The sequence below is a fragment of the Sceloporus occidentalis genome, unplaced genomic scaffold (assembly GCF_023333645.1).
Source record: "Sceloporus occidentalis isolate IW3139 unplaced genomic scaffold, rSceOcc1.0.p SCAF_3, whole genome shotgun sequence".
NCBI lineage: Eukaryota > Metazoa > Chordata > Lepidosauria > Squamata > Phrynosomatidae > Sceloporus > Sceloporus occidentalis.
In genome coordinates, this window is record NW_028316983.1 from 101,730,424 (window position 1) to 101,755,975 (window position 25,552).

Here is a 25,552-nt window from a genome sequence, read left to right on the forward strand (position 1 = left end):
CCAAAGTTTGAAGATCTTAAGAAACATTTTTGATCATTTTCTTGAATACTTTCAAATATTATTTCCATCTCAGTTTTCTGCCCACCTCTGCTTTAAGTTATGCTTGTTTTAGCTTTAGTTACACACTTCTCCAATTAAATGATAATTCCTCCTTCTCTCACTATCTACCTTCTGCAGAATTTACTTGTTATAGTCTTAGGTCTCATTATTATTTTTGATTGATTTCCCCCCCAGTGATTTCATATGAGCACTTTCAGATCAGGAGGCATACTGATATTCTTTGTGTGTGTGTGTGAAGTCATACAGATGTCCGTCTCAGAAACCTTCCAATTAAACTATGCCTAATGCTTTCACAGGCTTTTCCAAACATTGACAGCCTCACTGAATCAACTTTAAATGTTTGGAGAATGTTTCGAAAAACCTGTGATGCAAATAGGGATAGAATAAGGCACCATTACATAAATGTGGGATGTGCTTTTTTGGATACTTTGTAACCCTTTCTCTTCCTCTTTGATTTGCTATGGAGTTGTGCCTGAGGTTTGTGAGATGGATAGTGGCTCATCCATTGGGGATTTTATGTATATTTATAGTTCCATGTTTTATTGTCTCTGTCTTTGTATATATTTAATGTTCCACCATTTAGTGGAAAGGGCATTCTTCATCATCATCCTCATCATCATCCTTGTTAAATGGTCATAATATAGTATGATGGGATTGGGAGACTAAACCATTATGGAATGAAAGTGGGTTCCCTATATATGAATGTGCTCCAGCTTACACCAAGTGCCATGATACACAACCAGCATTTCACCCAACGGAATTATGACCTGGGTTTCTACCAATATGCTAGATTTCTTTTTAAAGTATTAATGTTCTTGGTAAGTCCAGTGTCTTACCTCTGTTTTTTGGCAAAGTAATAATTTATTGATATTGAGCACTAGACATTGTGCTTTTATAAAACTTCATGCAAAGGCAGACAGATCTCTCTCAAATCATTAGCTTAGTTTAATAGGAATCAGAAGGTGCATAAATAGAATGCTGATTCCATGAATTCTTGGCCTTTTTAATCACAACTATTCAGTCAATAATTGGTGTAATTTACTAAGATGCACTGGAGAGAAGTACTGTGACATTTGACACTTTGAACTGGGCTGCACTTCTTTCAGTAGTTTTCTCAAATGCTGACAGAACTACTGCTTCACAGAAAATGTGCAAGACAGTATGGTAGTGATGCAGAGAAAGACAATTTGAAATGTCTTTGGAGCCATCTATAAAGACCAAAAGAGTGCATGCATTGGCCCTAACTTACACATGTGATATACATGGTATAAATATAATATTTTACATATGTACATCATATATACAGTATATGGTCCAGCCAATGCATGTGCTCTTTTATCCCTCACAGATCATTTCAAAAAAGCTTTTCCGAGATCATGAGAATCATTGTTAGAATAAATGTGTTCCCCCAAATTAATTAATGTGCAATAATAAAGATCAACTAACAAATGATAAAATCTTATGCTGAAGTTGCTTAGCTAGAAATGTTGATAAAAGGGTGCCAACACAACTGGTTTTTTAAAGTAAATCTTGTGGTTTTGAAGGGGGGATTTTGCTCAGCTTTCCTGTTCTGCTTCCACTTATATTGCATCTGAAGTCGATGGGAACTGCAGGTTCTTCTGCTCTCTGAGGATTTGGTTCAAAAGCTTTAAGAACAAACTAAATTCTTTTGATTATCTGCTACACTTTCCAAGTTGTTTGTATTTCTCTTCGTTGTATGTATAGTTGAAAGTGTTTATTGACTCTGCTTAGATTAAAGCTTGAACGACTAATACGCTAGGTTTGAATTCACAATTGACTATAAAAATTTAGATAAATCCAGTTAGGAATCGTAATGTCTAAGGGTCTTTTTCTCTTTAAAGCTGGAATTGCAAAATAAACAGAATTTTATTCACATAACTTTGTTGTAGCAGCTACATAGGAAGGGGCAGGGAAAGCAAAAGTATCATCTCTGACTCCCAAGTGCTTTTGGTCTATTTTAGTAGTGTGGAGAAGTTTGTCTTTGGATGGTTGTTTTTCAGAATGTTTAAGTTTTGATTTCATTTATCTTCAGAGATAAATATTCAGAGGAAGCTGGCACACGTTTCTTGTTACTGACTCTGACAAGCATCTTTTCTTCAGTGACTCCAGTGCAAGTGTTGAGCAGATGTGGGCAACTGTGACAAGGACCAGTTTTTACTTCCACCCCTGTTTAGTGCACCATTGGTGGCTAAGGTGAAAATATGACATAAACACACCCCAAAATAGACTTCTAATTTGCACTTCTTTATTTTCATCTGATTTTCAGGTTTGGTGGGGGGAAGTAAAGACCATTGAATGGGGTATGCAGAAAAATAACTACGTTTTGCTGTTTTTACTTGTGGTTTGCTGTGTTCTGTTTTTATTGTTCTTATGTTTGCTGTTACCTGCCTCAATCCAATACAGGGAGAGGCGGGATACAAATAATAATAATAATAATAATAATAATAAACTACCATGTTTGGGTGGATTTTTGTTTTTTATTCCAGAAAAATGAGGAAAAAATGAGGGTGTTGCAGGGATCTTGGAGTGTCAGGAGACTTAGGGAGCACACACACAAAAAGGGTTGGGGTTGCATATAGCCTCTGGAGATAAACTTTCACCATTACTGGTGCAGAGAAATGTGTATTGTTTCTAGGCAACACTAGACAGCTCTCCCTCTTCTGCCCTGGTACAGCTTTGAGGAGGAATTTGGAAGCTTGTAATTTACATGTAGATTAATTGCCCCTGATTTGTCATTTCAGCTAGGACAAACTAGTTATTCACAGTGGACACAAGCCGGTCTTTCAAAGGTGTATGAAGCCATCCTGTTTTGATGATCTCTTCTTAATATTAACTACTTTTATGGCTAATAATAACTTTTTGGCCAAGGGATGAATTCCAAATTCAGAAAGATTTCCAGGGCAGCATTCCAACAGTGGTTGGGTCTAAGGGCAGCAGGTGAGGTTAAAAAGGTCAAAATGAAGTGGGCAGGGTCAAGTGTAAAGCTTAACAGTGTGCCCTGGAGCTGTAGTTTTCAGGCATGCCAAACCTCCCAGTCTGAAGATTAGAGTGACTACGATAAACCTCTGTAGTCTGCAAACCATACTTCCCAGTCCACAAAGCCATTCTCTGCAAAGATGTCCTAATCTGTAAAGCAGAATTGCTGTTCCATGCAAAATCTTTAGAACTGCATACCAGAATTTATTTCAGTACAAACTATTCTTGGGTTTTACATATTTTTCTTTCCACAGACAAAGGGGAAAATAAGTCACACCTTGGATGAGGATCATTCAACTCATAGGCTGGATGATCCTTTCCTCTGGTTTAAGTTTAAACACAATTTTTAAATATAATTAAACTTGACATGGAAGTTTCTGGTATCCTTGTAGCAGCATGAGAGAAGAAGAGAGCATGTTTATGGGGAGTTTAAACTTTGGTTTAGTTTTATAATTTAAATATATTATGGAAGGTAAGGGGCACATGAGGCTGTCTATTCTGCTAGATGCCACCATGGAGTTTCCTGGAAAGTCCACAGCAAATAGCCAGTCTTTTTGGGCCAGGATCAGTCAGGATTAGATTAGCATCTGGACTGGCCAATCCTAGCCTGGGATTAATGGCCTGCATCATTCAGACATGATGATGTGAGGCTGTGGGGAGGAGAGAGCATGAGCCTTTTGGCCCATGCATATAGGCCCTGAGAAGATAAAGCAGTTGCTGTGGGATTATTTGCCCCATGTGCGGGTAAAAAATGCAGCTTCCTTTTATCTATGTCGTGACCAGCAATGAGGAGGACAGCAAGGAAGAACCTGAGAGAGTGCTAGACCCCAACCCTGCCTTGCCCGCTCCTAGTTCGGTCCTACCAGATCCTGGGGCTGTTGAGTCTTCTTCAGGGGACACTCTGGATCAGCAGCCTAGCCTTGTTTCAGCAGAGGTACCAGATCTGGGAGATGTAGAGCAACAGACAGGCATTGAAGTTCCCAACTTCAGCCAAAGGAAGGCAGAAAGGGAAGGCCTACGAAGGTCAAGAATGATAGCTGAGAAGCATGCATTAATCACTCAACAGCTGAGATAAGGGAGCGACTCTGTGATTTAAGACAGATGTGAAACGCTGACTCCTTTTGTCAGAGATTATTGCACTTTTCATTTAGTGAATGCTGCTGGCTCTGGCTTTCCTGGACTCTTGGCTCTCTAGACCAGGGATAGGCAACCTTTTTGAGCCGGGGGCCGGGTTGCTGTCCCTCAGACAACTGGGGGGCTGAAGCCAAAAAATAAATAATTAAATATTTTTTTTTAAAAAAAATATTAAATAAATAAACTGGGACAAATGTAGGACAAAATTTTCAAATGGAGGACACATTTTTTTAAAAAAATGGAGGACACGCAAAAAAAATTGCTGATTTTTAAAAAATGTTAATATAAATGCATTTTTCTGAGGCTTCTATAGACAGTTGCCCCCCTTGCCCGCCGCTTGCCCCCCCTTGCCCGCCTCCTCCTGATAGGCCAAAGGCTCTGGTGGCAATCGGCGACAGGACCAGGCTGGGGCCGGTCCCAAGGCCTTGCCGGGCCACATCCGGCCCGCGGGCCGCAGGTTGCCTACCCCTGCTCTAGACCTTTGACTGCTCTTGAACCTATGACCTTGGAATGGATTCGGCAACCAAACCCTCTGGCATCTTCCACATTGGACTGAACTGGTATTTTGGCTTCTGGACTCCTGAATCTGGACTGGCTGGTGGTTCATCCTATTTGAACAGAGGACAGGGCTGGTATTTATTAACTGGCTGCTGACTGCCCAGCCTTGTTTCATTTGCTGAGCTGTTCATATCAGCAAGTGTGTGTGTGTGTTGGTAGCATTCCCGGACAATCTAAATCCTGGATTGTGTGTGTGTGTGTGTGTGTGAATGTCTTTGAATATTTTGTGGAGCATAACATACATTTTTTTGCACATAACAGGGAGGTCAGCCATCTCCCTGCTCTCTTTTTGCCAACAGCTGAAGACATTTTTATTTAGGCAGGCATTTGGTGGGTGAATTTTACTTGTGTAGTGTGGATGTGCTGTCTTGATGTTTTAATGGTTTTTACTAGTTTTAACTATGCTGTTTTGAACTTAGGTTTCAGTGTTGGTGATATTTAATTATTATTTAACTTTTGTAATCAATGTTTTAATTCTGTCTTTTTAAATTATTGTTACCCTCCTTGAATCCCATTATGGGAGAAAGGTGGGATTTAAATCCTTGAAACAAATAACTAAAAGTTGCTGTCATTGTTGTTGTTTAAAAAAAGGGTATGCTGGAATTTTGCCAAATTTTTTTTTAAAAAAAATCCAGAATGTGAAAAACTACCATAAAATGTGCAGGAAGTCACATAATCGCACACAACAGTGAGCAAGCATTTGATTATAGTTTTAAGTAACAGTAAATGTCTCTATGTTTTGTTTCTCTGTGTAGCACACATTTATGGGCTGAACATGAGAGAGAGAGAGAGAGAGAATGTGTGTGTGTGTGTGTGTGTGTGTGTGTGAGGGAGAGAAAGAGAGAGATGGTAAAGAGGGTGCCAACACAACTTAATACCACACAACTCAACACAGTTTATATCAGGAACACACATGAACACACACACACACACACACACACACTTACTTTTAGACCATGTGTAAATATTTCTGAAGAATGCCTATGGTTGTTCATTGCTGATCTCTAGAACATTTTCAAGCATCTCCAAACACCACATCAGAAAGTAATAAAAGGAGGGCAGCTCCAGATTGAAGAGGTTTCAGCATTTCCCATACACAATGAAGAGACAGTCCACTTTGGTTTCAGTCTAAACATCTCAATTGAAAAGCACCTTTTAGCAGTGCTAGTCATCAATTAGATGCTACAAAGAGGCCTCATCTCTGTGCCCAGTTGGTGGCTGTAAATGCCAGGAACTGGGAATGTTAGAAAAGAACAAAAAGACCATATTAATAATCATCAGCGCAACAGAATTTGAGTTTTATTGCCTTGAAGAAAATCATGTAATGTTCATAATTTTTATATTTTTGATGGGACAGCTCTTTGTTTGCCCAAGTCTCTTTTTAAGAGTGGCTAATCTGCCAGACAAGCTTATGCTCCACTCTCCATTTCTTGCTCAGCCACTTCATGACTGAGCTTTTTAAATCAAGCACAAGCTCTTAATAGCAGCAGGATACTTTGGAGCATACTCTGTTGTTTCTCTTTGCTTGTACTGCAGGCATAGAAGAATTGCTATAGCCAGCAGAGCAAAGTGGAATGGAAAGTACCCTGGGCTTCTGTCCATGAAAAAGTCAGAACAAGGGAAAGCATAAGAAAAAGAAGCAAAGAAAACACAGGAATTCGGCTGTGGTTGCCTCCCATTCACTGTTGCTACTTAAATTTGTGCAGTTTTCTCCACCCGTTTTGCTGCAGAACAGTCCACAATGTTAAATATAACCAAAAGCTGGAAGAATGATTTTCTCCTTTCACAGAATCTTAGAGTTGGAAGAGACCACAAGGGCCATCCAGTCCAACCCCCTGCCATGCAGGAATTCTAAATCAAAACATCCCCGACAGATGGCCACCCAGCCTCTCTTTAAAGACCTCCAAGGAGGGAGACTCCACCACACTCCAAGGGAGTGCATTCCACTGTTGAACAGCCCTTACTGTTAGGAAACTCCTCCTAATGTTGAGCTGGAATCTAACTTGTATCCATTGTTCCGTGTTCAAGTCTCTGTAGTAGCAGAAAAAAAAGCTTGCTCCCGCCTCAATATGACATCCCTTCAAATATTTTAAAAGGGCTATCATATCACCTCTTAACCTTTTCTTCTCCTGGCTAAAAATCCCCAGCTCCCTAAGTTATTCCTCATACGGCATAGTTTCCAGATCCTTCACCATTTTAGTCACCCTCCTTTGGACACGCTCCACTTTATCTAAATCCATTTTGAATTGTGGTGCCCAGAACTGGACACAGTATTCCAGGTGGGGCCTGACACTATACTTCTGTTGATGCAGCATAGAATCATATTGGCCTTTTGCACTGCCACACTGTTGATTCATGTTCAACTTGTGGTCTACTTGGACTCCTAGATCCCTTTCACACATAGTCTCATTCAGCCAGGTGTCGCCCATCATATATCTGTGCATTTCATTTTTTTCTACCTAAGTGCTGTACCTTACATTTCTCCATGTTGAATTTCATTTTGTTAGCTTTGACCTAGCTTTCTAGTCTATTCATATCATTTTGAATTTTGAGCCTGTCCTCTGGGATATTAGCTACTCTTCCTAATTTGGTGTCATCTGCAGATTTGATAACTATGCTCCCAATTCTGTCATCCAAATCATTGATAAAGATGGTGAATAGCACTGGGCCCAGGGCAAAACCCTGTGGCACCTCACTGGACCTCCAAGTCACCCTGGGGTGAAGCAGATGGCTGACCAGGATTGCACCGGAGCCGCAGTGACTGTATGGCCCGCTTCCAAAGTGGGCTGCCGTCATGGTCCCAAGCTGGTTGCCTCCAGGAGCTGGATTATTCCACTCCTTTTTGATCCATTCCAAAGGACCAAATTGTGGCATCTGAGCATCTTCCAGCTGCTTTTTTTTTTTTTGGGGGGGGGGTGTCATCTGAACACTATGCCACCAGAACAGCTAGAAGCCACTTCTTTTGGTCCATGGATTTCGGGTCCCTGTTATCAATGAAGTTGTTCAGGTCATGCAAACTCAGTGTCATAGCTTCCTTGAGTAATCCGGTCTTCCTCATTTCCTACTGCCTTCCACTTTTCCCAGCGTGGATGCTTTTTCAAATGAATCATTTATCTCATGACATCTCCAAAGTACAAAAGCATCAATTTTGTTACTTTTGCCTCTAGTGAAGGTTCAGGTTTGATTTGTTCTAAGTCCATTTCATTTGCTTTTTTAGCACTCCATAGAATCTGTAGAGCTGGTTTGCAGTACCACATTTCAGATAAGTTGGTTCTCTTCCTGTTGGCTTTCTCCACTGTCGAGCTTTTACAGCCTTACATGGAAATCAGAAATACTGTTGCCTGGATCATTTAGACTTTGCTATTTAATAATGCCCCTTTACATTTGAGGATATTATGTACTTTTGTCATAGCTGCCATTTCAAGTCCTAGTTTTCTGTTTTCTTCACTACAGTCTCCAATTTGATTTATGATGAGCCAAGGTACTGAAATTTTTAAACTATTTTGATGTCTTCACCATCCACTTTAGAGTTATCTAAAACAGCTGTGGTCATTATTTTTGTTTTCTTTATATTCTGCTGTAACCCTGCTTTGGCAGTTTTTTCCCCTTAACTCTGATCAATAGTCTTTCCAAGTCTTTGTTATTTTCTGTTAGTAATATGGTGCAATCTGCACATCTTAAATATTGATGTTTCTTCCCTCATGGTATCTGGACCCCAGTAAAATTATGTGAACAAAGCAGAGAGATTGAACAGTAAAAACCTCCCCCTTCAGAAAGCTGTGTTAATCAAGTGAGACAGAAAAATAGTATTCTGTAGTAGCTGCTCCTGCAATACAGTATTACTGTTACTTCTGGATAGGCTAATTCAAGACAGTGCCTGACAGAGTGTAGCAGTGGTCAAGGAGCATAATGCCTGTAGCTAGCCTAATGATTTTAGTGTGTGAGGCACAAGCTCTCTCTGGGAGTGAAAATGCAATACTCTAAGCAATATACATTTGCAGCATTTCAGATACTAACAGTCAACTGCTTCAGATAGCTTCTTTCCTTTGTGTAATAGTACAGACCCTTTCCTGTAGAATCCAGTTTGAAGGTAGAACATTTACATTATATCAGAAATATATCAATAACGTTCAGTAGTGTGGAAAATTTAAAAATCAATTTTGTTCTTTTTCAATGAAAGGCATCTGTCCAAGCATAGAGATGCCATTATATTGCAAATGGAGCTGCCAAATCTCACTTCCTGATATTATATGTCTTATTATATAAACAATCTGTACATTATATCAATATCCTCCAACTCCAAATGTTTCAGACATCACCTCCCATCATTCCTAATCAGCATGACTAATGGTGAGGGATTACAGAAACCAAACTAGTCCAGAATGTCTAGAGACTGGCTGCAGTAAGGTAGTTTTACTTGCTCTCTACCCTGTGAAAGTCACATTAGAGTCCAGCTGGATTCAAGAAACAAATTTTGTTGGACTCAATAGTAGTATTTTTGCACCTCTGAAGAATTTTTGTGAGAAAATGTGCACCTTGCATTGAGTTTTGTTGTTGTTGTTGTTGTTAACTGCTGTCAGCAAGAATGAGAGACCTCCACATCACAGGTCTGCTCAGGTCTTGCAGACTCAAGGGCATGGCTTCCTTGATTGAGTCTAACCATCTATAATATGGTCTTTCTTTTTTCCTACTGCCTTCTACTTTACCAAATATCATTGTCCTTTCTTATGCATCATATCTGCTCATAATATAGCCAAAATATAACAGTCTCAGTTTAGTTATCTTGACTTCTAGAGAACCAAATACTCTAGCACCCGTTTATTTCTTTTTTAGCAATTCATGGTAACTGTAGAACTCTTCTCCATTTCAAATGATTTGATTTTCTTCCTGTCATCTTTTTTCAATGTTCAATTTTTACAACCACACATTGAAATTGGAAATATGAAGGCATGAACCATCCTAACTTTGTACTTCAAGGTCTTGCCCAGTTCCTTCATAGCTGTCCTTCCAGGTCCAAGGCTTCTTCTTCTTTCTGGATAGCAATCTTCAATATGGTTAATGGCAGAGCCAAGATGTGGACAATCTTTAACTATTACAATGTCTTCATCATCTACTTTAAAGTTAGGTAAATCATCTGAGGTCATTATGTTTGCTTTCTTAATGTTGTAAACCTGCCTTTGCACTTTCTTCCTTGATTATCTTCATAATTGCTTCAAGTCTTTCCTATTTTCTACTAGTAGTGTGGTGTCATTTGCATATCTTAAATTATTGGTGTTCTTTCATCCAATTTTCACGCCTCCTTCATCCAAGTCTAATCCTGTTTTATGCATATTTGTTTTGGCATACAAATTAAACAGGGTGATAAAAAAACAGCCTTGCCTGGACCCCTTGCCAACTGGAAACCATTCTGTTTTTCTGTATTGTGTCCTGACGACAGCCTCTTGTCATAAATACATGTTACACATCAGGACAATCGAATGTTGTAGCACATCCATTTCTTTAAGGGCAAACCACAGATTTTTATGGATTTACACAATCAAAGGTTTTGCTATAATCTATAAAGTACAGGCTGATTTTCTTTGGAAATTCTTTGATACACTCCATTATCCAACATATATTTGAAATATGATCTTTAATGCTTTATGCTTTCTGAACTGAACTTGGATATGTGGCATTTCTCTCTTATAAGGTAAAAGTCTTTGTTATAGAATTTTGAGCATCACTTTGTTTGCATGGGAAATTAATGCAGTGGTCTTCTGGTTACTGCAATCCCTGATATACTCCTTCTTGGGGATATGAATGTATATTAAATATTTCCTATCTCTGAGCCATTGGTTTGTTTTCCATATGTATTGCCAGATTTTAGTTCGAACAAGAGTAGATTTTTTCTCATAACTGCAAGCAGCTCTATTGGTTTACCTTCTGTTCCTGGTGATTTATTTCTCCCAAATGCTCCCAACTGAAGCTTCTACTTCATTTTCTAAATTTGTAGGTTCATTTTCAAATAGTTCCTCCTTGAATGAATCTGCCATCTTTTCATCTCTTTTATATAATTCTTTTGTATATTGTTTTTATCAGCTTTTTATTTGTACTTGTTCATGTAATGTGTTCCCCTACTCGCTATATAGCATCCCCACTCTTGGTTTAAATTTCCCTTTGATTTCTTGGATATTAATGAAGAGGTCCCTTGATCTTCTTTTTTGTTGTCATCTTCTATTTCTCTGTGTTGATTATTATAGGAGTTCTGCTTGTCCCTGCACAAAAGTCACTGAACAGTTCAATTCACAATTCACATTAACTGTTTCATCTGTCATCCACTGAAGCTTCTCTTTCTTATGTGCTGCAGACAGTGTCTTTTTGCATTCCTCCCTAGTAATGTCCCTGACTTTAGTCTAAAATTCTTTTTGTTCCTGGTCAATTAGGCTTAATAGTGCAAACCTATTTTTTACATAATCTTTACATTCGTTGGCGATGTTCTTCAAGTTGTATTTTGACATTTTAATAGGTTTAGAGGCTCTACAGACTGCTCCTAATGGGCAGTGAGATGCCACCCCTTTCCTGGCCAGTTCGGGACCATGGCAACCTCACACCGTGGTCTTGATCCAGCCTTTGGAGGGTGCAAAAAGGAGCCGCAAAAAGCAGCTCCTTTTTGGGCCCTCCAAAGGGTGCCAAAGCCAAGGCGACGCGGCTGTATGGTGCCCCTTCAGTGCTGTGTCAAATGGACTCAGCACTAGAGGCACACCATGATGCCGCGCAGCATCTGGAGCAGCATGTGGCATCATGGTGCCCTGGCAGCGGAGTCAAGGCGTGCATCATCAAGACGCTGCACCCCGACTCCGCCCACAGGCTGGCCTTTTAGGCCAGTCTGTATACGGCTTTAGTGTTCTTTAGCTTTACTCTAATCTTTGATATTAGCAATTCATGGTTTGTGCCATAGCCTGCTCCTGGTCTTCTTTTTGTAGAGAGAATAGTGCTTCTTTATTTATGCTTCCAATTATGTAGTCTATTTGACTTTTATACTGGCCACCAGCTGATGTCCACATATATCTTTAGTTGCTTTAAAAATATGCTTGTGATGACCAAATTGTTGGCCTTGCAAAATTCACTCAGTCACTCTCCTGTTTCATTTCTTGGTCCTAGGTTAAATTTTCCTAAAATCTTTGATTCTGCTCTGTTTCCTATTTTTTCATGTCAATCACCTTTGATTTACAAGAAGTCCTGTTTTGGTATGTGATTAGTTTCTTCCTGGACTCCAGCACAGATTCTGTCAATTTCTTCTCCTTCTGCCTTTGTAGTTAGATCATAAACTTGGATTATGGTTATATTGATGGGTTTTCCATGGATTCTTAATTTAGTCAGGATTTATATTTTTGATTGCTTTTGCTACATTTCCCCTCACTATTAATGCTTTATTCAAGTTAAGTTAACACTTATTGTACTAGCCGAAGCATTTCTTCTTAGATTTTCATTTCCTGAGTAAAACACTGTGTAATTATCTTCCTAAAATGTCCCATTCCTGTCCATTTTAATTCACTCATCCCAAGCACTGCAATGTTTATACATTCCATTTCTTGTTTTACTATGTTTAGCTTCCACTGATTTCATGCTTCTCACATTCCATGTTACCATAATGTGTTGTGCATCTTCAGACTTTCTTTTCTCCTCTGAGCACTTCAACAGCTGAACGTCCTTTTGGCTTGAATCCAGTTGCCTCATTAGCCACAACAGTACTTGTAGTTGTCCTCTGCTTTACCCCAGTAGCTCACTGAGTGCCATCAGACTTGGGAGTATCATCGTCTGACACTATCTCTTGTTTAATTTTGGATTTTCTCATCATAGTTGGTGTGTGTGTGTGGGGGGGGATTAAGGACCTTTCAGATAGTATACTGTGCCTCCCTCTGTGCAGTATGAAGAAGTGTTAGGTATGGTGAGAGATCCTCTGCCAGTGCCACCCCCACTACTGGTGTTGCCCAACAGCTGTTTGGCACATTTTGTTGGCTGCTCAGAAAAAGTTTGTCTGACATGAGAGACCCTACCAGGAACACTGCTGCTATCAGCATAGCCTTTTGCTTCACAGGACCATGCAGGACTGCCACTGTGGAAAGGTAGTGCCATTGGTGAGTTACAAGTATTACAGGGAGTTTAAGAGAACTAAAGTGAACATATACCTGTGTGCATATTTTAAAATGCAAACAGATGAAGTCCTTGTTATTGGGAAAGAATTTTACGGAAATATGCTTTATCAGTGGGAAAGAGTTGCATAAATTAGGTAGACTGAGCACATCCGTGTTCAAATGAGCAAAAATGCATTACAATTGCACAAAACTCAGTGTTGGAATAAAATGCAACATCTCACAACATGATACAAAACAAAGATGGGAAGAAAATGAAGGTATGATTTAAAGATGAAGATGAAATGGAGACTGAAAGATTTCCATATCCCTAGCAATGAGCCAGTATTCTATTTCTGCTAGGGGCCAGTTGTAAGACTAGAAGTAGAGAAAATATAGGCAGATAAAATAGACCCATTGAAACAGTTCTTGAATGGTGACTCAACAGGTATTTAACAACAGGATTCAGGTAGATAACAACAGGATTTTCTCCTTATTTGTTTCTGGAATGGTAGTTTTGAATGTGGTAATGATTTTTACCTATATTCTCTTAAAAGCGCCTATTCTCCACTAATCTGTCACATCATCAAAGGAGTACAAGGAACTGGTAGCATTTCATAAATATATGCCTTCCCTATTCCTCCCACACACAAGAGGCAAAGCCTAGTTTTCTTACAGATCACATGGGGCAGTGAGTATTTATGTACTGTATCTGGAGTGAGCCAATGTAGTTTGTCTTGAACTAGGACTCCAGAAGGCCAGGGTGTGAATCCCTGCTCAGGCAGGAAAACCTATTGCATCATCTTGGGCAAGTGACACACTCTTACCCTTAGAGTAAGGAAATGACAAAGTTCATCTAAATCAATATTGCCAAGAAAACCCTACTATAGCCTCCTTATAATTTAAAGTAAATTTCAAGGCACATACCAAGAATAAATACTTGAATGTATTATATTTTTGACTTCTGTTTTTGTTACATTTTTTTCTGACATATTTTGAGTATTGCAACTTCATTGTGTACAGGGAATGGTGGGACACAAATACTTACAATGCATAAGTGGAATACTGTAGACTCGGATGCTGTCAGCACCAGAACCTCCCTTTCAAATACAAACTGAAGCCTGTTGGAAGCCTTTGTTGAGAGTCTTCTGTATCCTGTGGAAGGCTGCTAAATAATGCAAGGTGTGATGGTAGTATAGATTTGAAGATGGAAAGAGTTCAGAAGACGCATTTGAAGTCAACTGCCTTTTCCCGCGCACTCCCCCTTCCCACAAGGAAATCATGCTGGTGATGAGATGTTTGCATGAAGTAAAGAGGTGTAAGATCTTTAGAGTAAGGAGGCAGCATGGAGGACAGCTTTGAAAAGAGCAGAAAGAGAAAACCAGTGGGCTTTTGGTGCTGTGGAGGACCAATGAGGTCCCTCAGAACACAGGCAGGACATGCTTCTGCAGCATTTCAGTATTTTCAAACTGAAGAAGAAGCAGTTTCACCATTTCATGTTCCTATGCTGGAAGCAATAGCAAAGAGTGGTGTGAAATATCAAGTTGCCATTTCTTGGGAGAAAGACATAGGTGTGTGTATGTGTTTTCCCTGTTGGAATAAACCAGTGAAATGAGAATGTGTGTTTGTGTCTGTGTGTGTAGGAAGTCATCAGTACTTGGCAAACTGATGTTCTTTTGATTTCAGGGAAGAGGAGTAGCTTTTCAGCTGGACGGCATCATCCATCTGGGAAAATATATTTTCTGATAGTTCCAGCTCATGCCTCAGAAACTGGCAGTAGATTGCCAAGTACGCTTATTGCATTGTGTAATCCCTTTGGAAAGGGTTTTTTCTCATTTGGTATTTGGCTACGGCTATGATAAATATATTCATACTTCACCTGGAGGAATTTTGTTTTGATAGAGCTGGCGTCTTTGCCATGAGTCTCCAGTTCCCCTAAAAATAAGGACTAGCTTTGATTCATGTAGTGAGTTAGTGAGAATGGCCTGGAAACTGTTTATTTACTGGTGTTTGGGGGCTAAGCTGAAAATGCTCATGGTCAATGGTTTTTTGATGGCACTAAAAAGTGCCCATTTGGCAATTTAGGGGTGATTGATTTGAAAGTATTCACTTATTCAAGAGGTATTGTTCCTACACTGATTTATTTTTGTATTACCTGCAGGGATGTTAATACATGGTGGCACCTAATTAATATTCCAAAATCTCACTTACTGTATATGATCCCCACGTTGGCTGGGAAAGTTTCTGTGTAGTAAAGGGAATATCACTAAGGTCTAGCTTAAAAAAATTAACAGTGAACAAAAAAGAAAATGGTACTGAAGTAATAGGAAATAGGAGAAATAGTGATGGCAGCTAGGATCAAGAAAAATGAACATTATAGATGGGCTTTACCATTTTCTAGCTTTCAGTCCAGACTGTAGAAGAGCTCTGGTGGCGCAGTGGTAAAATGCCTCTACTGCAGCCATTTACTCACAAACCATAAGGTTGAGAGTTCAATACCAGGCCAGGGGCTCAAGCTCTACTCAGGCTTGCAACCTTCCGAGGCCGCTAAAATCAGAGATGTCCTTTTTTTAACATAGGGAGAACTGTTTGAACAAATATCTGGGCTTTGTTTCCTGATTATTACTGAGTGTTCCTCTACCATAGAATTTATTATGTCATAATAACCCGCCCTACATGCATTGTATTGAAAAGCTCTGCTCCAAAGGATTTCAGTGACTAAAATGATTCATCTTTTTAGCTTTGGCAGGGACTGCCAAGAACTGTGGGGCAACATTGGCCCTGCACAGAACCATAGTCCCTATATCTTCTAGGAAGTGTGGATGTACTTTAGCCTATATATATATATATATATATTCTGAAAAAACGCATAGTTTTTAAAAACCGTGTGTGTGTGTGTGTGTGTGTGTGTGTGTGTGTGTGTAGCCTAAATTTCTTCCATATCTCTTAGGAAACAGGAAGCAACTTTGCTCATCCCCTCCCCTCTATATTAATCCTACAAGACACTCTTTAAAAAATAGATGAACTGCTGTGATCAATGGTTTTGAACGTTCAGGAAATGAAATGTACCTGGTGTGCTGGAGCTTTAGAATGACTGCATTTTGGGAAGGAAATAATATTGTGGTCCCTACTGTGGAATTACTGGGGTGAATAAGCATATATAGGTAGGTAGGGAAACATGGAATACACATTTACTAATACTGAGTTCTTGGTTTTAATATGAACATTAGCCAGTTCATTAAAATGTGTTATGATTTGCTGCATGGTGAGTATTTTTATTCCCAGTTGCCACATCCTATGCAGGCCAGGCCACTGGTTGACCGCTACCATTGTTATCCCTAGAATAGCTACAAAGAGAACATTTGCCAGGACAAAATGACAATTTTTGAATGTATAGGGTAGTGAAAGTTTAAAAATAATTAAATGTACAAATGAATCTGCAGAAAAATGAATCATTTGTTCTTGTGAATGGTATTACTTGAAAGCAAAAATTAAGAGAAGTGCCTTGTTAATAGCATGCTGAGCTAACAGTTCCCATTATATGCTCAAACACAGTGAACATGTAACAGAATTTCCAGCCTTCCACTTTCCTGTAATACATTGCTCCCACTGTGGTGTGCTGTCTTGACACATCAGTGCTGTTTTACTCTTTGCTCCCTCAATACAAACTCCTGGCTCTCTTGCACTCTATTTGTTATGTTTTGAGAGTGGTCCCACTGCTCCTTTCAGCCTTGTCTGTCTCATCTTCACTATATCAATATTATCTGTTGTGGTGGTCCCAGCTGGATCGCATTCTGTTCCCTCTTTTCTCTCTGCTGTCAACAGAGTTTGAACAGAAGTAGGATTCTTTGCATTTTGCATTAATACTACTGAAGAATATGTAATTTGAAATGTGCCTACAGACGAAAGAATAGAATTGCTCAACAAAAAGCTATGAGGCCTTGGGTTGATTCAAACATAAATGTTTTCCTCTATGGGTCTAATTTTATAAATGTCTTATGTATTTGAGTAAGTATGGAAAGTGTTGTAACCAGATAGGAAATCCACAAGGAATAGAGAATTCATGGATCTTTAGTTGAAATGTTAACGCCCTGCCTTTCTACATTTTATTCATCACCCAACCAGAACAAACAACATCAAAAAATAGCATTGGTATAGTGTATTTATTGCATTCATAGTAATCTCCATTTTTCAGTAATATTTACAATAGTCCTTCAAGGTTTGTTTTATATCAACACATGCCTGAGATGTAGATAATTGCAGCTTCTTCCAACTCTATGATTCTATACCACTGAGTTTGTAGCTATGATACGATTTGAACCAGGAAATGTCCAGCCTCACACTCTTAATCTTTGTGAAAACACAGTAATAAACTACATTTTTAACCCCAGGGCTAAGGGAAAAATACTTTTTTTTACTGCAACTCCCAGAATGAATGATGCAGCATGGCATAGATTCTGGAGATTTTACTCCCAAAAATCCAATGTTTGAAACTCTACTTAACATAAAGTGCCACAGATATTATCCTCTCAAAGAATATTGTTTGTCTTTCAAATAGGATATGTCAAATTTTGTACTTTCTAAAACCAGTGCCATAGCAGCTGACTACTCCCTCATCTTTCAGAGTAAGCTCAATGCAATCAGCATTTGATTGGATATATTGTGATATGATATCCTTACATTCATTATGTGATTTGATATCAGCTAGAACCTAGCAGTAAAATAAAAAACAAAAACAAAATAAAAACAAACCCTAAAGAGATCACCATGAGCCAGTATGGTGTAGTGGCTTGAGCACTGAACTATGACTCTGGAGACCAGGGTTTGGATCTCAACTCAGCCATGTAAATTCACTGGGTGACCTTGGATAAGTCATACATTCTCAACCTCAGAGGATGGCAATGGCAAACTCCCTCTGAAGAAATTTTCCAAGAAAGCACCATGATAGGTTTGCCTTAAAGTCACCATATGTTGGAAATGACTTGAAGGCACACAACAACAGCAACAACAACAACAACAACAACAAAGAGATCACCAATGCAGCAATATATTGGGACAATAAACAGGCATGGAGTGGGACATCCTTATAAAAGATTCCTTCAGTAGCTCCTTATCCTGTGTGCTTTTAATCTGGTAAAAACCCAGAAATGAAAATACTGAAAATTTCATATAATGCTAGTATGCACTCTTTAATAACATGGTAAATATCTCATGAAAAAGAACTTAATGCAGGGATATAGATATCCATAGACATACATTTAGATTATTTAGACTTTTCCAAAATATCCATCAGACTGTTAACCAAAATTGAATATATAATACTGAGCAAAAATTGTTGGCCAAAACCTCATACTCATATATTATGACTTGTGATGTTATGTTAACTGGCTAAAGTTTAATGTAGGCGGTCTCAAGCTAGGAGGAATTAATGTATTCTTAGGAGAAGGGGAGTAAATGCTTCTGTTTGTCTTTACAATTGCTACTGTCTTGCCTCTTTCTTTAAATTTTTTCTTCTTTTTGTGGACTAGAATCCTGTGGAATAGACAAGTAAGAAAGGAGAAGTGGTGTCAGAACATGAAAGAGAAAGAGAACAATGCTGTTTACTGCATCTTTAACTAGACATGGCAATGAGTGTATCGGGATTTCTTAGGTGTGATTCTGTGAAATGCTTCTTTTAAGGAATTGCAAGTACAGTTGGCCCTTCTTATACACAGATTTTTTATACACGGATTCAAGCATACACGGTTTGAAAATGTCCCAAAAAAGTATAATTTACCTTGATTTTTCATTTCTTATAAGGGACACCATTTTGCTATGTCATTATATTTAATGGGACTTGAGCATACACGGATTTTGTTATACACGGGGGATCTTGGAACCAAACCCCAGCGTATAACAAGGGTCCACTGTATACCTTTTATGGCAGTAGTTTTCAACCTTCCTAATGCCTCCACCCTTTAATACAATTCCTCATGTTGTGGTCACCCGTTGCTACTTCATAAATGTAATTTTGCTACTGTTTTCTGATGGTCTTAGGCGACCCCAGTAAAAGGGTCGTTTGAACCTCAAAGGGGTCGCGACCCACAGGTTGAGAACCACTATTTTGACGTATTGCAAGTTGTTGTCTGATGTGTCTCATGGAAAACCAAGGCAGTTGTTTTGTCTGAATGTCGTTTATTCACACATTCTCCACACAAGGGTTGATGAGCTAACGTCTAAGACAGAGCTCTACAAAAATCTCTGGGAGGTGTTAAAAATGTAGCCTCAGAGAAGAAAGGGAATGGAGATTTCAGAAGCCTGGACAGTTTTGAATGAATATAACATGCAGCCCAAAATGACTCGTGAAGGTCATGTATTCTGACCCACACATTGTTTGGCAATGAGGATTATCACATGGGGAAAAGAATGTCCTTTCCCCATCCTTATCATATGATAATCCTAAGATTATCAGACAATGTTGCACTTATCTGGTCATTATCCTGTCACTGAAGTGGAATTGTTCACAAGCATGCGAAAGACTATCAGATGATGCTGCGCTTATCCTGTCATTGTCCTGTCAGTGAAGTGAAATTGTCCTGTCATTTTTCATTCTGGAGTTTCTGTTATTGAAAAATGACAGGCCAATTCCACTTCATTGATGGGATAATGAGCTGATAAGCACAATGTTTGTGATGCTCCTTCACACAACTGTTTGATAAGGATGGGATAAGGACAGGAGCGATCCACTTCACTTCCTTCCTTTGTCCTCCTGTCTGATAATCTCCAGTGCCTTCTGTTTTGCAGTCCCAAATAGGGATGGAAACAAGAGGTATATTGCACCTCTGAGGAGCTGCTGTGTGTGCTGGATATGTTTTGCTTGAAAGGTCAGCGGTTATGTAGGCCTGCCTGAATGGGATGACCTTCTGATTTAGAGACATTTCCCTGCCCAAGAGCCTTTCATACAAGACATTTGTGGCATGTCTTTCCAAGCCAATTGTTGAGGTCTCTTTCCACCAGATGCCCACTATTGACCATGACTACATGGTTCCATGCTTCCAGATGCTACTCTGGCAGTGTGACGGGAACATGGGTTGGGAGGGGATTCCTGTGTTTCCCTGGTAATGTGTGAAGAAGCCCATAACTGATCTTTAATCACAAGTTGTAGTGTCTTCCATTTGTGCATGTGTACCTTTGTTTCCTGTTTTCATTAGTGGGAGTCTTTCTGGATTCTGAACTTAATAAGAAGTCAACAAAAGTTCAGATTTTATGGCAAATAACACTTCCATTGTCATGGTTACATAAGTTTGCTTTAGAGAGAAAAGCTGGAAGAGATTTTTACATTCATAACAATGATCTATTAGTCTGGTTGTTGGTTTGTTTTTTTTAATAATTTTTGTTTGGCATGTAATCCTGTTTAATTAGATTCCCTCTGTTGTTTCAAGATTCCATAAACTGGAGTCTTTTCTACCAGCTGCTGAAGCAGGAGTTACTGTCTAAATGATATTCACAATGAGTATTTGGAAGGTTTACAATTATACCCTTGCTAATAAGTTGTGTTCTTTTCCCCAACAATTTTAAGAGCTAATCTTCAGAAGGCATTTTAAAATTAGCTAAAATTCTGTCGAGAGATTTACAAAAAATGGTTAGCAAAAAGATAATTATGTCACAGTCCTTGGACTCCATCTCTGATTGTGTTCATAAATCAGAACATGTCAGCTGTGTTTTCCCTTAATAATTATCCTTGAGCAATATATTACAGTTTAAATTTCTGTTATATTTTTGCTCTGGATTTATAAAACACAAGGCAGTTGTTGGTAAAGTCAGAGACTTCCCAGAATAACAAGTGATTATCATGTCTAACATTCAAATATCAATAAGCAGATCAATAAAAGCAGTGGAAAGAGCACACTCCTTGATGAATTGAAAATCCTCCTTAGAAGACGGTAATTGTCTTTTAGAGTGTAAGTGAGATTTTTTAGAGGGTGACTTGTGAGACTTACGTTTTCACAAACATTTTCTAAATTTACAATGGCGTGTGTAGTGCATTGCTGAAACAGATGGCACCTTCTTGAAATTCAAATTAGGCATTCTGGATTAAAGTTCTGGTTCTTGGAGCCTTTACAAATTAGAATTAAAGAATCCTATATTAAATAACAATATACAGTATAAAACACCATTAAATTATGTGTTATTTCATGAAGGGCACCACCTTCAAAAACAGTGTAACGTATTATACATTGGTAATATAAAACACAGAAAACAGAAGGCTGAATTAGATCCTTGGTCTATTTAGCTCAAAATTGTCAGCTCTGTGTGGTAGTGTTTCTCTAGAGTTTCAGGCAGTATTTTTTTATCCATAGCCATACCTGGAGATTGTTGACATTCTCTGGTAATTTACCCATCAGTATTTTAACTGCAGATATGATTTTCTCAAAAGTGTCCCTTTTTCTATTGCACATGTGAGTATATGGATTATGAAAACCATTAAATTGCCATTTCTTTTGGAACACTTTCTTTCTCTCATCGCTCCCTTCCCTTAGCAATCTCTATGGCTTCAAACTGTTTAATTCCAAAGTCTTGCATCCTTGCGAGTTTAATTATTTTGAGTTAGTATCTCCCCATCCTAAAGCAACTATGTTTTGTTTTGTATGTACTGTTTACTATTCCTCAATGCAACTATTATGTGTATCTTGATTGCTGTATGTTCAGTAAAATTCTCCCTTGAGAGGGTTCTGTGCGAATGTAGGTTCTTGAATCCGATTTGCCCAAAGCATGTTTTTCCAAAATCACTAAATCCCTGATAGGCATGTGCACTCAGAATATGTATGAATGCATTTCTGTTAGCCTTCAAACAGTGTTAGGTCATGTTAATGTGTTTGTTTTTAAAAATGCACTAGGAAAAACGTTTAAAATGTAGCAGAGATCTGCAGCTGGAATACATAACCACCCATCATATCATGGCAACTATCCCCTTACAAGCTGCATGAATTTCATTGAAGATATGATATCCAGATACATTTCAAATCACATTCACTTTACCAGAAAACTATGAATCTAAAAGGTGATGTTCTGTGTACTCAAGAATATCCACAATTATTTCCTATTTTCACATAGTTTTATACATTAAGGTAAAGGTAGTCCCTTGACATAAATGTCTAGTCCTAACCAACTGTAGCGGGCAGTGCTCATCTCTGTTTCTAGGCCAAAGAGCCAGCGTTGTCTGAGGACTGCTCTAGTGGTCATGTGGCTAGCATGACTACACTGAACACTGTTCCCTTCCTTCCGAAGTGGTACCTATTTATCTACTTGCATTTGCATGCTTTCGAACTGCTAGGTTGGCAGAAGCTGGGACTAGTGACGGGAGCTCACCCCATCATGCACCACTCGAACTGCCTTGAACTGCCAACCTTCTGATCTTCCAATCATCAGAACTGGCATCTTAACCACTAAGCTACCACTAAGCTACACTGTATGTTTTATACATACAAAAAGGCAAATTGTTTTATTATATCTGCATTTTAAAGTTGCTATTAGAATCAGAAACTGAATTCCTATTACATTTGTCCCAGTAGGTGTTCAATTAGAAGAGGTTAATTTTTAAAATTTTATTGTTTACAAAAGGTAAAATACAATTACATCATCATTCTACTTTAAAAGCACAAGCTAAAATACAGATTTACAAAACTGAGGTCTCATTCAAAACTCCAAACCAAAATCTCCCGTGGTTCCATGGTGGAACATGAGCATGAGAATCGGAGTTATATATTCTATAAGAGGTAACCACTTTTCCTTGAACTGATTGCAGTTCCTTGCCCCAGAGGTTTTCCCGACATAATAATAATAAATAGTTTATTTATATCCCGCTTTTCCAATTTTTGATCAAAGCGGCGTACAAGTTTAAGTGAAAGCTTACATCATCTGTAAGCTTCTCCATTAACCATCCTTCCCAAAACTTCATCCACCATTGATCTATGGACAGAGAACAGGTTAATTAAACTCTATGTTAATACATCATAATAAATACAAACCAGTCACTATCATCTGTGTGTCTGACTAGTTGTTCTCTCTCCACCAAACCAGACTTCAGCAAGGTTGTCCAGAAACTGCTGAATGGTCCAGCAGAAAGACAGAACCTCATTCACTTTGCTCATTTCTCAAGACTGTGCTTTCTTCACAAATTTGGGATGGACATTGGACTGAAATGGGTGAAAATAATCCACACTATCCAGAGAGCTTGCAATTATGCTTTCACCATATATTTGAACAACTTGTCTTGAGATGGCATTTGAGAAACTGGCTGGTAGTTATCTAAAATGATGGGACCTAGAAAACATATATTTTTTAAAAGTTCTGAAGGTGATTTTTAAACTAAGTGGTATAGGTTGCTCCCCAAATTTAACATTAATCCATTCAGCACTCACTGGTCTGTCTCTCTGGAGCAGTCTTAATTAGTTAGGACAGCAGGAGGCAAATGCAGAGGCAATCGACCTCACACTTCCAAAAATGCTACCCACACCCACAGGCTGCACAAGCTGAACAGTAGCTATAACAACAGGACAAAAGACTACCAAGGGTACATCAGTTTGTGTGGTCAATATGGTGTCTAAGTCAGAACAGCTGCTAGTGAATTTACCGGTATCCACAGAGTGTCTTGCCAAGAAATCTTCCATCCCTCCCACCCTCCGAGATCCCTGATATAAATTCCTATGCTTACCCTTGCTTACTGAAATGATTCAGGGAACACATCACAGAAATCAGATTTTTGCTATTTATGAGTCCATATCTCTGCTTCTTGAGCACAATGTATTATTCTAGTAACAGCTTCATATTCTTAAAAAATAAGTTTTTCTCTCTCTCTGTGTACCTGATTTTTCTGTACTACCATTTAAATGTGAGATTATTTATTATTACTGATTTTTGTTTATTATTTATGTTCTTGTTATATTTTTGCTGCTGCTTCTTTGGACATTTTTTTCCTGAAAAGCAGCATCTAGATAATGCTGTTTATCTATATGTGCTGCTAGGTTGTTGTTAATGGCCCAAGGCCTCATGATGGCCTATACTTAGCCACAGACTCCACATTCTTCTCAATGCAGGGCAATCACTGTGGTTTTTCCCCCTTTTTCTTTTAGCCATTTTGGGGCCTGTGTGACTGTGTCTCTTGGCCAGCATTTTAATTATCTCAATATCTCTGGAATCCTGATGTAGCAAGCACTTTCTCTCCCCCATCCAACTCTGCTTCATCCACCTGATACTGTCAAAGGAATGATAAGTAAGGTCCACTACACTGAATGAAGCAGGGATCCAGTAGCAGTTATACTGAACCTGTTGGCCTTGAACATAGAAGTATTTTCTGCTTCAGCTATTGTGGGCAAAGGAGGTGGAACCTAACTCACCATAAAAGGCAGGCCTTTTCGTACTGGGACTCCCTACCCCTAAACCTGTCAAATTAATTATGGTTGAAACAAAACCTAAGTTGAAATATAGGAAGAGACAGATTCTGTTAGTACTGCTGGATTAAAATTCCCTCTCAGATAAGATAAAGACAGGAGAAGGAATGCACTGCAGTTTTGAAATATTAAAACTAGATTAATCAGTTGCACTGAACTTATCGGGGCTTGTAAAATAATATCTTCATTAGGAGTGACTATACATCAGAAGACTTTCACCTTCCTAAAAATGCTTCCTCATTTGGAATGGTCAAAGCACCAAGTATATAGAAATATTTCTCAGGATTTGTTTTCACATTACCTTTCCAGTGCTTCAATATGCTAGACTATGCAGGCTATTTACCTGGATTTACATGGAATGCTGTGATGACTCTTTTTGGAGTGGCATACAGAGAGGTGTCTAGGGAAGAGCAAAGAAAGTTATCTTCCTCAAAGAAAACTTCCTTGATGGTTCCCAACCAGCTTGGAAGCTGGCAAAGTAGCTTTCTCTTGCAACATCAGGAATGGAATATTTGAAAATATTTTTTTAAAAAAATAGTTGCAAAAAATATGTTTCTTGAATGTCAAATCCTGAAAATGAAAGTTTAATGAAAACCTTTGCTGTCTGGAACTTATTCTGTTAAATTTCACATGTGATTGTTTTTTGGTCAGAAAGTATTTATTTGCACAGGAGACAGCATTTTCAGTGGAGAAAATATTTTTTGTGCAGAAGTATGTAGTATTTTTGGTGCACAAAATATTTTTTTCTGGCATAAACAACACAAAAAGTCCTGAACTGTAAATGGCTTTTGAAGACTTTCTTGCAGCAGAATGAAAATTGCTAGAATTACCCATTGCTGAATTACATCTCTCCTTGGTAGAAATGACTTCTTGTGTCATCTTGTATTGGTTGCAGCAGCCATGCCCATTTTACTTCTGTCGTGGTGCCACTTCCCTTACTGGCCAACAGTATCACAACAAGGAACATATAGTAGGAGCTGTGTTGTTGTTGTTTTTAAACCTCATCCTACCACTGCCCCTTTTGTAAGGGCTGATGGCAGGAGGAGGTGTAGCATGCCAGGCTTCTTCTCCCATGCCAGAAAGCTAAAGTACAGAGAGTGGGATAACTGGTAGGAGGGGTATTGATGTGAGATCTCGTTAAGTTCTTATCTTCTACAGGAATAATGAGATTAAAACTGGGTCTTGTGTTTTTAAGACCTGGGATTACAATGAGACTTGCTGAGACAAACTAGCAATAACTTTTGAACACATTACAGTTTGAGG

General features: G+C 38.7%; 1 protein-coding gene across 3 annotated transcripts in view; it reads left to right on the top strand.

Annotated features, from left to right (window-relative positions):
- DPYD (dihydropyrimidine dehydrogenase) overlaps positions 1-25,552 on the top strand; it is a 594,441-nt gene that overhangs the window by 48,879 nt on the left and 520,010 nt on the right. The gene's annotated exons all lie outside the window — the stretch shown is intronic.